Source organism: Ochlerotatus camptorhynchus, unplaced genomic scaffold, assembly GCF_037179485.1.
Source record: "Ochlerotatus camptorhynchus isolate MF236.1 unplaced genomic scaffold, CSIRO-AGI_Acam_v1.1 ptg000330l, whole genome shotgun sequence".
Taxonomy (NCBI): domain Eukaryota; kingdom Metazoa; phylum Arthropoda; class Insecta; order Diptera; family Culicidae; genus Ochlerotatus; species Ochlerotatus camptorhynchus.
Window position 1 is genome coordinate 12,718,273 of NW_027040818.1, and position 14,243 is coordinate 12,732,515.

Genomic DNA, 14,243 nt, shown 5'->3' on the forward strand with positions numbered 1-14,243 from the left:
AAATGTACTTTTTTTGATTTGCGGCTTAGCAACTTTTCAGTCAATTTAATTGTTTATGAGAAAGTTTGTTCACATCGACTGATGATACTGAGTGGTTGCGGTACAAGCACATATCGTCGATAATAGACGATAGTTGTGTATTAGAGAACGCTTGCGCTGGGAAACGGATCCCAAGAACCAAAAACATCGACTTTTCGGTTCTGCCGAGGGTCCATTTTTTATGATGAGAAAAAAAAATTTTACATGTAAATTTACACAGGAATCTAAGAAAAAAAAACTGATTTTCTTGGATTTTTGATACATTTTTCCAATATTTTTAGAAAAATTAAAAAGTGCCGAAAATTATTTTTTATGTTTTACACTTCCTCTTAATAAAGTTTTTAACAGTTTTTTTTTATTTGTTGTCGAAAATTTGTTATTTTTTTCTGTGTGCATTTTTGCCTGAAAAGGCAATTCAGTTTCCTACACGGTAAAAAAAAAGTACCCAAAATTGAGTTCCTTTCACTCATCACGTGGCTTCCGTGGGGCTAGGTAAAATTAAGTTAAAGAAGAAAACTCAATTTTGAGTAATCCTGATCATGAATCCACGTTGACCAAGTTGACAAAAAAATAATAAAACGGAGCAGACTGGAATCGAACCATGGACGTTGAGATTACGGGGCCCGTGTGTTGACCACTCGTCTATCAACGCTTGTGAAAATGAAATGGTTAAAGGCGCATAAGAGCAACCTCAATGAAAATAAACTTATATTTGAGTTCATTTATTATTACTCAATACTTGAGTAAATTTTAACCAACGCCGCTTTTCTGATTCACACAACGGCGGACCTCGAATGATAGAACCCAACGTTGAGTTTTTTTTAACTTAATTTTGAGTATTTTTTTTTGTCTCAGACGTCAGTTCGATTAGATGATCTGTTTTCATGCTGCTTCATATTTATTGAAAAATATCGAACACGTCATTTTGAAAAATTAGGCGTTAAGTGAGAGTGACTCACTCTCTGAGTAAGATTCGTTTTCAGTGTAGCCTGGAACTGCTCTCCTCTTGGTATGTTCTCCAAAAGTTAATCTTCTTCTAGTAGAGTTCCTTTGGTACTGTTTTCTTATTCAAATTTTGCTTGGAATTACTATCGCAGTTCTCTTTGAATTAAGGTGATTCCTTGAAGCGTACAACAATGACCATCATAATAGAGATTGCTAAAGTATGATTGTGTAAGTGATTTGTATTCATCGGGAAAATTTTCCGCTATGAAGTTTTTTTTTCCCGATGAAAACATTTTGCGTATACGTATACGTGACGCACACTACGTACGACAAACGTCAGCAATCTCTATGGCATAAGAGCACACATCTCGGGCAATGTTGTGACATCGCTCATGAAAAAAAAAAGAACTTTGCAGCAAACATGAAGTTCCAGTTTAGTTGTGGTATGTTTTTTGAGAGCTGATTTGTGCTCTTGAAATTTCAAGGTAATGATGTAATTGATCACAAGTTAGGTTTCCGCAGCGATTATTCTTAATATCAGTTGGAGCTCTTGTCAGAAGTTTCTTGGAATTCTAACTTGTCTAATTTTACATTCATTATGCTATATTAAATTTGATGAGGTTTTCGTTGTATCGGAGGTTCGAAGGCACAACGAATATTCGTTAAAGGCCAAGCGCAATGACGGCGGAAGCGGAACGGCAACGGCAGCGGAAAAGCCCGATCTGAGTAAGCCTACTTGCCGGATTGAAAACTAGTTAGAATCAAATCGACTTCGGTTAGGCATCTTGATGTCATTAGTGACAACTGTCAAACTTTCCGTTTCCGTTCCGCTTCCGCCCACATTGCGTTTGGGCCTTTAATGGTCAGGAATTGTTACTGGAATTGTCTTCAGAGTTCCTTTTATTTCTTGCTGAGAAATTCCTTTGTAATACTCCTGAGCATCTCTTTATTAACTCAATGGAATTCATCTCATAATTACCATGCACTTTTATTCATAATTCCATATGAATACTATTCAAAACTTAATTTGAAATTCACAACGGAAGTCCTTAACAATATTTGAAAGAATTCCTTAGGAGTTTTTGCAGAACACCCATTGATGAAATGTCAATGAAATTAATGTCGTGGAATAGTTGCTACGAAAACCTCTTTGACTGCGCACCTTTTGGGCTGTTCATTAACTTCGTAGATATTTTTTTTTTGTTTCTTGTCTCCCCCTGCGTAGACAATTCTAGATAGAGCTGGAATTAGGGCGTAACAGCCTTTGTAAACAATGACTTCTCTTGTTGATTTCTAGGAAATCAAGGCACGCCTACACAAACCAAAATATTCATCAGGTAGTAGAAGTCTTCTCCTACTTGATGGTGATGTCGATTTGCCAGCAAGAGTCATGACTTTCGAGAAATCATCGAAAGAAGTCATTGTTTACAAAAGCTGTTACGCCCTAATTCCAGCTCTATCTAGAATTGTCCATACAATATTTTTTTAAATTTGTATCGGCCGTGGATCCCTAAACTTTCTACGTAGTTAATGAACAGCCCTTTGCTTTGTCGCTTTTAGCGGCGGGGGTGGGCATTTTGGCCACCTTCTTACTACGTCCCTGCTAATGTGACTTGAAGTCGGATTAGTAATCAGCGGTTCCTAGATTCTTTTGCGTTATATAAACCTTTGTTAGAGAAGAATGCATATGAACAATTCCCGCTGAAAGCAGTTCACTTTTTGCACAACGTTCTCAAACATATTTTTTGTATTCGTTCGGTAGTTCTTGTTATGAATGATAGATTAAGCAACCTGAAGTAGCAAGCCATGCCAATTAGTTTATAATTAATAAAACATTCTTGAACATACACTACGACCAAGCAGACGTGTTTCCCTGACTCTATCAGGTTATGGGCCCAGGCGTTATCAAGTCTGTATTGGAAGTCCGCATGCATAATAAAACATTACAGTGGCACCGGTGGTGTAGTGGTGAGTGTGATTACCTCTCACCCCAGCAGGCTTGGGTTCAATCCCAGTCGGTGCCACCGGGAAGTTCTGAGGCATAACATCTCTGATCGCGCCTTCCTTCGAAAGGGAAGTAAAGCCGTTGGTCCCCGGTTCTTGAGTTGATGGGTCGATAGGTAGGGTCCAGGTGTGGGAGCTGCCACCATGGTGTCGGTAGCATTGCACAGTGGTCCAAAATGCAGATTTAGGTGGAATGATATGTTTTGAGCCTGAAATTGAAACTTTAGACTAAAAGTCTCTTCTACAAAGTTGTTCCTTATAGTTAGGCCCTCATTTCTATGACAATGAATTCTAGGGTGGTTCCTGTTATCATTAAAATCAAAAATCTAACTTTTTGCTTGAATAAATTAAGGTTTACATTCTTCGGCAAAGTTATAGCTGAGCAACTTTGTTGAAAACAACTTTTTTGTATCTCTTAAATTGGCCGATTTAGAGCTATTTTCTTGAATTAAGTTAGGGTGACTCTAAAAAAACAGTTGTTTTGCTCTAGTTTTCTTATTTTAAATTTCTCAGCAAAGGTGTCCTGAAATAACTTTTAGATCTTAAGAAGGCGTACATTTTTGCAGCTCAGAGCTTGTCAATATCTTTCGCCGATCAAGAGTTATTGACGTGTTTATACTAAAAATATGCACTTTTCAAATGTTAATATCTCTGGTTGGGGCAAACAAAAAAAAAAGTTTTTTTTACGGCATTTGAAAGGGCGTATGTTATTTTCAATAATTTTTTAAACTCGTATAAAATCAATTTGAAAGTACATTTGTTTCAATATTTGGACATTTAGTGTCTTCGAAGAAGTTTTTGTTCTTAAAAAAATCCCTTCGTTTGGTGTTTGCAAACGTCAGGGTGCTCCTCAAATTAGGGAATTTTTAAATTAACTTTTTTATTTTACAAAATAAAAACATGCGTTGTTCAAAAAAGTTATAGCTAAGTTAATTGCAAGCAACTTTGTCGAAATTTTTTTTTTCTATCTCTTAACGTTCACATTTTAGAGTAATTTTTCGGAGTTGACTTAGGGTGTTCCTGCAAAAAATAGTTTTTTAGCACTAACTATTTTATTTAATTAATATATAAAAAAAAAAAAAAACTATTTTATTTGAAATTTATCATGAAAGTCATCTTCTAGAGACTTTTAAAACTCTTTAAGACAAATATAAGACTATAAAATAAAATTTGTTGTCTGTATCTCTTCTAATAAAAAAGATATACCCAAATATAGTAAAAATATGAATAAATTCAAATTGATTTTATACGAGTTTAAAAAATAACATACCTCCAATTTTTTTCATATTATTGAAAATAACATACGCCCTTTCAAATGTCGTAAAAAACTTTTTTTTGTTTGCCCGGACCAGAGATATTAACATTTGAAAAGTGCATATTTTTAGTATAAAAACGTCAATAACTCTTGATCGGCGAAAGATATTGACAAGCTTTGAGCAGCATCTGAAAGTTATTTCAAGACACCTTTGCTGAGAAATCCGAAATAAGCAAACTAGAGCAAAACAACTGTTTTTTTTTGGAGCCACCCTAACTTAATTCAAGAAAACAGCTCTAAATCAGCCAATTTAAGAGATACAGAAAAGTTGTTTTCAACAAAGTTGCTTGAAATTAGCTCAGCTATAACTTTGTCGAAAAATGTATACCTTATTTTATTCAATCAAAAAAGTTAGATTTTTGATTTTAATGATAATAGGAACCACCCTAGAATTCATTGTCATAAAAATGAGGGCCTTTAAGGCACAACTTTGTAGAAGAGACTTTTAGTCTAAAGTTTCAATTTCAGGCTCAAAACATATCATTCCATCTAAATCTGCATTCTGGACCACTGTGCATTGGTACAGTAAGGACAACAAGATCAACGGTAAACAAATCAAAAAAAAAATTGATTTTTGCTTGCAATTATTATTATTATTATTTAACTTTATTAGGGAGGCTTTCAGCCTTGGTTCGCCTCCAATGCTTGCAATTAGAAGAAAATAACAAAGTGGCTTAATACATCACATAATCGCCCTTAAGTGCTAATGATTTAAATCATTGTATGTTTGAAAATTCTCAAGAAAAATCCTCAAAAGTCTTCAAAAGTTGTGGCTGGCCATTTATTAAGTGGAGTAAAATACCCTACGATATGAGAGGATGGCCTAAAATTTATCAAAAATAAAAAAATAAATCTACGCAATTTATGGATGTTTTGTTATGAAAATCACATTTTGTTATAAAAAATCCATTATGGCGGCCGAATGCAATATGGCTGCTAAACATTTTGGTTATGCCAAATGTTTCGAACTATCCACTTTTCAGTGAGAATTTTCAAAAATACAGTGTTTTAAATCAATAGCTCATTAGGGCTAATATGTGATTTATCAAATCACTTTTTTATTTTCTTCCATTTGCATGAACAAATAGAATTGCTCCATCGAAATTTGAACTGTGTCTTATAGATACAAGTCTCAGCTTTCTAATGGCGTGCTCATTCCTAAAATCGGTGGAAGGTAAGTTAATGAAAAGCTCATTTTAAGAATAAATCCAATATGGCGGCTAACATTTTTGAACATGCCAAACAAAAGCCATAACCTTCTAGTTTACTATGGTGTTTGAACATTAGGGATTTTTTTTGAAATTTTTCAAAGATATAATTATTTTAATGCATCAAGAATACGCAGAAAATGAGTATTTTTGAAAAATTGTTAGACCCTCTAGTTACCGAGGGGCTAATCAATTTGACCTTTACCGATCGATTTTTCTAGTTTCATAACTATACGTTCTAGCGGCGCCGGTGGTGTAGTGGTAAGCGTGATTACCTCTTACCCCAGCAGGCCTGGGTTCAATCCCAGTCGGTGCCGCCGGGATGTTCTGAGGCATAACATCTCTGATCACGCCTTCCTTCGGATGGGAAGTAAAGCCGTTGGTCCCCGGTTCATGAGCTGATGGGTCGATAGGTAGGGTCCAGGTGTGGGAGCTGCCTTCCTGGCACGTCGGTAGCATTGGTGCTCAGCACGGAAAACAAGATCGACGGAAAAAACAAACCAAAGGAAAAAAAACTATACGTTCTGAATGAATACACCAAAATTGGTTTTTGAGAATCTCGTGCAAAAAGTGGACGGGTTTCAGCGAGAATTGCTCATATTATAGAACATCGCTCTGGCTATGAAGTAGTTGAGCATCAAATTGCCTTAGAGGCTCTTCTACGTAGACCGATTAGATTTTTTTCCGCGCAATCAATCGTCCATACAAATTCGGTGCAGCTCTACAATTTGACCAAGAAACATTTGTCTTACGTCAAACCAGATACCGAGATACCGTAAAATCCCGTTAGTTTGAATCGTCAAGAAGGCAATTACACGGCGCTCATTTAGAATTTGTTTAACTGGTACCCCTACACAGGTGTGTAACGCCATTGGTCACACGTGTAGCAGGTAAACAAATTCTAAATGAGTACCATGTAATTGCCATTTTAGCTATTCAAACTAACGGCGTTCTACGGTATAGCTGATTTCTTGATTCCAGATTCTAACTCAATGTCATTTGATTGAAATCCACTTGCTCGAAGGTGTAATTTGGCCGAATGCAGTTTTCTTAGAAAATAGTAGAATTATTAATTACTCAACAAAGAATGATGGCAACTAACGGTACATTGACAGCCTGGCAAGAGCGTTATAGCTCGTACGAGCTATGGGGTAAAATGGTGTAATACGCTAAAATGGTAAAATGGTCCAACGTGGTTCTACAACGTTGTTTCGTTCTTGGCGGAAAATCGGCAATTTTACCCTAGGAAGGGGGAGTACAGCTATCCCCCGAAGAACGCGTTACTCACTGAGTTCCACCCACCACTTTTTCTCGGTGGGTTTTCAACCAAGCGCTCTGATTTTCTGCGAGTGACTAGTTCTCCATTGGCACTACTCACATGCAAAAAAATCAGACCGACTGGTTGAAACCCCGCCGAAAAAAAGCGGTGGGTGCAACTCAGTGGGTAACGCGTTCTTCGGGGGATAGCTGTAACTGGAAATGCATGAACTGGAAATCCCTGAAATCAAATTACCCATACAAACAAACGGACATATCTATCCGAAACCTGGCCCTGCCATGACAGTTCAATAACGTTCTCAATTAGCCGCTACGATGATTAATTACCACCGGTGCAACCCAGAAATCCGCCACGCTACAAGGCCCTTCTTCTATACTGTGTAGTTGACTTACACCCGAACCAGCGACTAATTGCTCTCGCAGAGAAACCACCCACTCGAACCGCTGCGCGGTTTGGGAAAATCCAATTGAACCGTGGAAAATTCCGGATCAGCGCAAGGTCCAAAAAGTGGGCCAACCCGAAATGCGCGATTTTATTACTATTCATTATATGATGATTCACATTGAGGCACGCGTGCACTATCTGTCTTGGCTGTGCCGCCGCCGTTGTCGTAAAAATTTCAAACAATCTCGTTTACTATTACGAACATTTTATTCCTTGTCGATCGTGGGAGCACAAATATTCGTAAACAAACAGGATCGTGTTCGGACGAAGAGGAAGATGATGAGGATGATGAACCAAACCATGACTGGGATGTGGATCGCACGATTTTTCACTCGAAATCAAAAACTTCCTGGAAGGGGGTTGTTGATTTTCACTTTCTCTTTATTACATTTTTGGCATATTATACACATGTTGGGGATATTTGTAAATACGATATACTTACTCCTATACGCGAGCGATCGCTCGTGTGGCACAAGAATGACTAGTTAAAATGTTTACATCTTTTGGGGTAGTCTATATTGGTTTTTCTTCTTCTTCTTCTTCTTCCTAGAGTTAAAAGGGTCAGAGTTACAATCTAAAAGAATAACCGCACCACACGGGTCTCCTGGGTCAAACTGTCATCATTAGGTTTGAGCGCTCTTTTTTTTAAGAGCAGCAAGTGTAGCAAACATGTTTTGAACGTTTTGACCCGGTAGAATCCGGTTTACTTCCTACACTAACATTCTCAGTTGGCATCTATCTTAATGTTTAAAAACCACAGCTCACTCTTATAGATATACTATAGATATATATATATTGATGGGGTACAGTGATGGTCGTAAAATTTGCACAAAATTGTCTTGTTCATGAACAAAGTCTCGTGGAGAAGCTAAAATTCTAAGGTGGTATTACATTTTGTATGGCAAGATGGTAGCAGCTAATCTGATACACTAAACGTTCGCTAACTGAAAGGGTGCTTATCGTAGACAAATGTTGACGCCTGTCAAAAATTGATCAGCCAGCAACTTATTTTTTACAGCTGTTAAAAGAAGGGATAAAGATAGATGTGATTTTAACCCTCCGTTGCTGGCGCCAACTTTTGTAACACGAGTACTCGCGCGTTGTACTTTGTACAACAGTGTGAGCTTTCCACTGCCATTTTGCAGCCGAGCTACCAATCGATATGAAACCAACGGGTATTCCTTAAAAAACTTGTTTTTAACTAAACAAGCTAAACTTTCATCACAGTTAACCCCCAAAAAATGCGGATAATAGAGAAAATATGAATGGAAACCGCGTAAACGGTGTCCGTACTACGTGGGATTTGACTTAATTGGTTACAACATGGAAAATCTCGAGATCCTGACCAGATAGAAAGTTGCTGTCTTGGGCAATCTTGTTCAGGGGGTCAAGTATTTTTGGATGGTGGACAGTAGTTCAGAATTTTCTTACTACGCGGCGCTAGAACATACGTGAAATTCTCATATAAAATATCTCGAGATCCTGACCAGATAGAAAGTTACTGTCTTAGGCAAAGTTGTTCAGGAGATCATAGCCTTTTTGCAGGTGAACAGTAGTTCAGAATCTTCTCAATAGGTAGTGCTCGTATACATGTTAAGTTCTCGCATTTGATACATCAATAGATCCTGATCGGTTAGAGAGCAAATGTCTTTGGCAAAGTTGTTTAAGAAGTCAAGATCTTTTTGTTGGTCAACTGTCCACCAGTTCACAATTTTCTCACTACTCGGTGCTAGTATACACATGCAATTCCCGCATATACAATACCTCGAGATCCTGAGCAGATAGAAAGTTACTGTTTTCGGCAAACTTGTTCAGGAGGTCAAGGCTTTTGGCTGGTGGACAGTAGCCCAAAATTTTCTCACCACGTGGCGCTAGTAAACGTGTACAATTCTCGCGTATGCTATAGCTCGAGATTCTGAACAGGTAGAAAATTAATGTCTTCGAAAAAGTTGTTCATGAGGTCAATGCCTATTGCTTGGTGCACAATAGTTCACAATTTTCTCACTACGTGGCGTTAGTATACACGCAAAATCCTCACATGTAAAATATCTCGAGATTCTGATCAGATAGATTTCGCTAGTGGACAGTAGTTCAAAATTTTCTCACTACGTAGTGCTAGAGTACACGTGAAATTCTCGCATGTGGTTTGTTTCGAGATCCTGACCAGATAGAAAGTTTCTGTCTTCGCAAAGTTGTTCAGAAGGTCAAAGCGTATTGCTTGGTGTACAATAGTTGAGAATTTCCTAAGCGGCGCTCGTATACACGTGAAATTTTCACATATAAAATATCACGAGATCCTGACCAAATAGAATGTTACAGTCTTTGGCAAAGTTGTTCAGGGAGCCAAGGCCTTTTGGCTGGTGGACAGAAATTTTTTTTTTCACATCATTGCGCTTGAATACACGTGCAATTCTCGCATTAGATATATTTCGAGACCTGCTAAACTGTCACCGGCAAAGTTGTCCAGGAGATCAAAACTTTTTCGTTGGTCGACAGTACAGAATTTTCTCACTACGCGGCTCTAGGATATATGTGAAATCTTCGCATACATAATATCTCAAGATCCTGAGCAGCTAGAAATTTACTGTATTTGGCAAAGCTGTTAAGGAGATAAAGATCTTTTGGCTGATGAACAGTAGCTCAGAAATTTCTCAAAACTTGGCGGGCAATTCTCGCATATCAAATATCATAAAATAAAAATACCATTTACATCAGCCTAAGTGGTATTAGACAAATATATTCTGGATTTCTTTTACTGGTGAAGATTTTCATGCTGATTTGTAGATACATAAATTGGAGTGAGTCGTTCCACTTGTATACCTCTGATAAATTAGGGGTAACACGTATCTCAGATGGAAAACATTATCTTAAAAGATTAATATCGCTGAAACTGCCACCAAATGAATGTTCAGAGTCTCCCTTTCATTTAAGGCTAATTTCAAAATGTCTTATCGAGGGTCTAGAACGTATGCACGGACAACGAGACTAACTCAGAGAGTGAGGCACTTTTGCTCAGTTGCATTGAGACATTTATAAAACCGTACACTTCCGATCATAAGTTTAAGGACACGTCCTAAAAACGTAAAATTTTCGTTCTTTTTAGAACCTTTTAAAGATTTTGAATGAAAATACGAAGAAGCAAATTGGTCAATTTCATTTTCAAATTTTGTATACCAAAGGTGTAACAAATTTATATGCAAGAGTTTCACATGTATAGTAGCGCCGCAAGTGATAAAACTCTGAACTACTGTCCACCGGCGAAAAAACCTTGATCTTCTGAACAACTATGCCGAAGACAGTATCTTTCTATTTGGTTGGGAACTCGAGATATTTTACATAAGAATTTCACATGTATACTAGCGTCGCGTAGTGAGCAAATTCTGAACTATTGAGCACCAAGCAATAGGCGTTGACCTCCTAAAAAAACTTTATGAAAGACAGTAACTTTCTATCTGGTCAGGATCTCGATATATATCACATGCGAGAATTTCACATGTATACTAGCGCTACCTAGTGAGAAAATTCTGAACTACTGTCCGCCAGCGACAAGGCTATGAGCTCCTGAACAACTTTGTCGGAGATTGTAACTTTCTATCTGGTCAGGATCTCGATATATTCCATGTTGTAATTAATGAAGTGAAATCCCACGTAGTATGGCCACAGTTTACGCGGATTCCAGTTACATTTTCCCTATTATCCGCATTTTTTAGGTGTTTACTGTGATCAAAGTTTGGCTTGGTTATATGAAAACAAGTTTTTTTTTTAGGAATACTCATTGGTTTCAGATCGATTGGTAACTCAATTTGAATGGAAGTGCCATTTTCAATTTTTCTCAAATGTGAATGATTGACCATAACAAACAATAATGGAAAATTCCATGCCAATCTGAGAAGTTCGCGTTAGATCGGTACGTCATTTGGCGTGGAACTGTTCATACACGGCCGACGATATTGATTCAAAATACAGCCGAATTTCACTCAAAAGTGAGTATATTTTCTCCTCGATTTTCCTCATAATCAAGCATTTATATTTGAGGTAATTCGCGGAAACTTTACTCACTTAGTGAGTAACTCCACTTTTTACGATTTTTCGTGAAATCCTACTTGATTTTGAGTTGATCTCATCGGTCGTGCAAGCCATAATAATACAGCAATTCCATAGCAAAACGATACAGAATGTTTCAGAATTTCGTAAAAATTTATAGTTTTGTTCCTTATCGCAAAATTTTACACCCGTATTTTTGTTTTGTCATTAGAGTTACCATTTTCATGTTAGGGAGGTAAAAAAAATGTGTTTTTTTTCAAAAATGACATTTTTTTTAGTTTAATTTTTCAACAATGATCAAAATATCAGATGAAAGTTAATTAAAAATACTTTTTATGACAAATATAATGATATTGGGATTTTGTATTGAAAAACGTTGATTGTACTTGGTTTTCATGGTTTGTAGAAAGAGGGCGCAATATGTTTTTATATTTTTCCTTGAAAATTTAGTCTTTTTTACACAGCATATAAAAAAATCAGCGATGTGTTTTTTTTCGTTTTTTTTTATCTATATTTTTATGAAGCCATCAAATTTTGGGCTTTCGCTCAATACTCCTATGCGACTAGACTACCATGCGACGCTATAAATCAATGGAGTTGTGATTTTATGAAAAAAAAATCGGTTTTTTTTATCACTCTAACATGGAAATGATTACCATAATGACAACATAAAAAAATACGGGTTTAATATTTTGCGATAAGGAACAAAACTACCAATTTTTTTGAAATTCTGAGAGCCACTATATCGTTTTGCGATGGAATGGCTGAATAATAATAATTACAGTCTGATCTTTGATCCCATGTACAGCCGCAGATTTCACCTATCTCAAATTTGAGTTCCGTTAACTCAAATTCGCTAAAACCACGGTTACTCTGGACGGAAACTAGTTTTCCTCGAATATGAGTTAATGCCACTCACAGAGCGTAAAGTTATTGACTGCTTAGGCTGAGTGTGAAAGCACTACACTATTCAATCCATTGGTCTGTGCAGACCGTTGGCACCAAGCGGTAAAGGACGAGGCAATGAAAGAGCCAACAAAAACATTGAGTCACTCACGAACAGGCGGCTCACACCGCTTTCCTTCGCTCACACAGCATGTAATTGAGGCATTTTTCTATAGAAAATGTACGCTAAGTCATTCAAAACAAGGATTGGGTACCATCACGGAAGAATAAACGTGCTGAATGAGCTACTGACTGAGTGCTCGGCTTCAGTGACTCGTCTGAGTCTCACGAGGCAGTGAATGATGAGGCAGATTGCAGTTCATATTCATATGAAAATGACTCATTGAACCTGACTGTTTTGCGCACTGGCCACTCATAGTCAAGAAAAAAAATCAGTTCAAATTTGAGGAGAATTGAGCTATATTTAACTCAATCGGCAAATGAAGCTGACTAATTGGCGTTGACGGCGACTCTGTAGCTCTTTACTCCTATGAGAAAATCCATAAGCAAACGTCAGACTGTGCGTGAAACATGGCGGACTTTGTACTATCCTTTCACTCCACCGAAAATTCCCATAGGAAACTGTCTATATTTGCTGGAAGAGCAAATTTTTCGACGGTGCCGTCAACGCCAATATTTGAGTCCCGTTCACTCAAATTCGCAAGCGTAGGTCACTCATAGCATGAGTAAATTTTTACTCAAATGTGAGTAAATGTCATTCATATTTCAGAGTGACATGTCCTCATATTTGAGTAAAAATTTACTCCCTTATGAGTGACCTACGTTTTTTTCGAATTTGAGCAAACGGGACACAAATATGAGTCAGATTCATTTGTCGTGTAGGTTAGAGTCTATTCCACTTAGGCTCTGAACCATTTGGCGAATTTTTTTTAACTTTTGGTTAAAATTTGACAGATGGAAAGTTATCGATTAACCCTGCTATCCGAGCGTGGTTACTTCTGACAGACAAGGAGTTAAATTTTGACAACTGTGGTTGAGTTCTTCTTGAAAACCGGTCGATCGACAGCACAGGGATTTGCGAACATAGAAAATAACTTTCGAAATGTCACTTTTAACCACGAGTTAAATTTAACTCGGCAAATGGTTCACAGACTTACACAGAAATTCAAAACAACCCAAAATTAAGTTCTTTTCACTCATCTCCCATGTTCCGTACGATAAGCCAAATTTGGGTAAACCGGCTCAAAGTAGTTTGCATTTAAGCACGGCAAAAAAAATTACCCATCGCTAAGTTATTTTCAATTTTTTCTACCCAAAATTAAGTTCAATTAACTCAAATTTGGGTATATCGCATATTACTCAATTTTGGCTTCTTGTACGGAACTAGACGGTTGAGTTGAATCTTTCGTTCTATTTTTGACAACAATAGCGAGAGGAAATGAAACGGACAGAGGTCAAATAACTCAAATTTGAGTTTAAAAAACCCAAGCGGTGGGTAGTTTTGTTTTTCTGTGTAGGCTGTGTTAAAAGTGACATTTCGAAAGTTATTTTCTATGCTCGAAAATCCCCGTGCTGTCGATCGACCGGTTTTCAACCCACGGTTGTCAAAATTTAACTTCTTGTCTGTCAGAAATAACAAAGCTCGAATAGCAGGATTCATCGATAACTTTCCTTCTGTCAAATTTTAACTAAAAGTTAAAATAATCCACCAAATGGTTTAGAGCCTTAGGCTGTGAACCATTTGTCGAGTAAAATTTAACTCGTGGTTAAAAGTGACATTTCGAAAGTTATTTCTTATGTTCGAAAATCCCCGTGCTGTCGATCGACCGGTTTTCGAGCCACGGTCGTCAAAATTTAACTTCTTGTCTGTCAGAAATAACCATGCTCGGATAGCAGGGTTCTTCGATAACTTTCCATCTGTCAAATTTTAACCAAAAGTTAAAATAATCCACCAAATGGTTCAGAGCCTTAGGCTGTGAACCATTTGCCGAGTTAAATTTAACTCGTGGTTAAAAGTGACATTTCGAAAGTTATTCTCGATGTTCGAAAATCCCTGTGC

General features: G+C 37.3%; 1 protein-coding gene across 6 annotated transcripts in view; it reads right to left on the reverse strand.

The window, feature by feature from the left end:
- Nucleotides 1–14,243, reverse strand: part of Obsc (Obscurin) — a 222,500-nt gene that overhangs the window by 135,607 nt on the left and 72,650 nt on the right. The window lies entirely within an intron of this gene.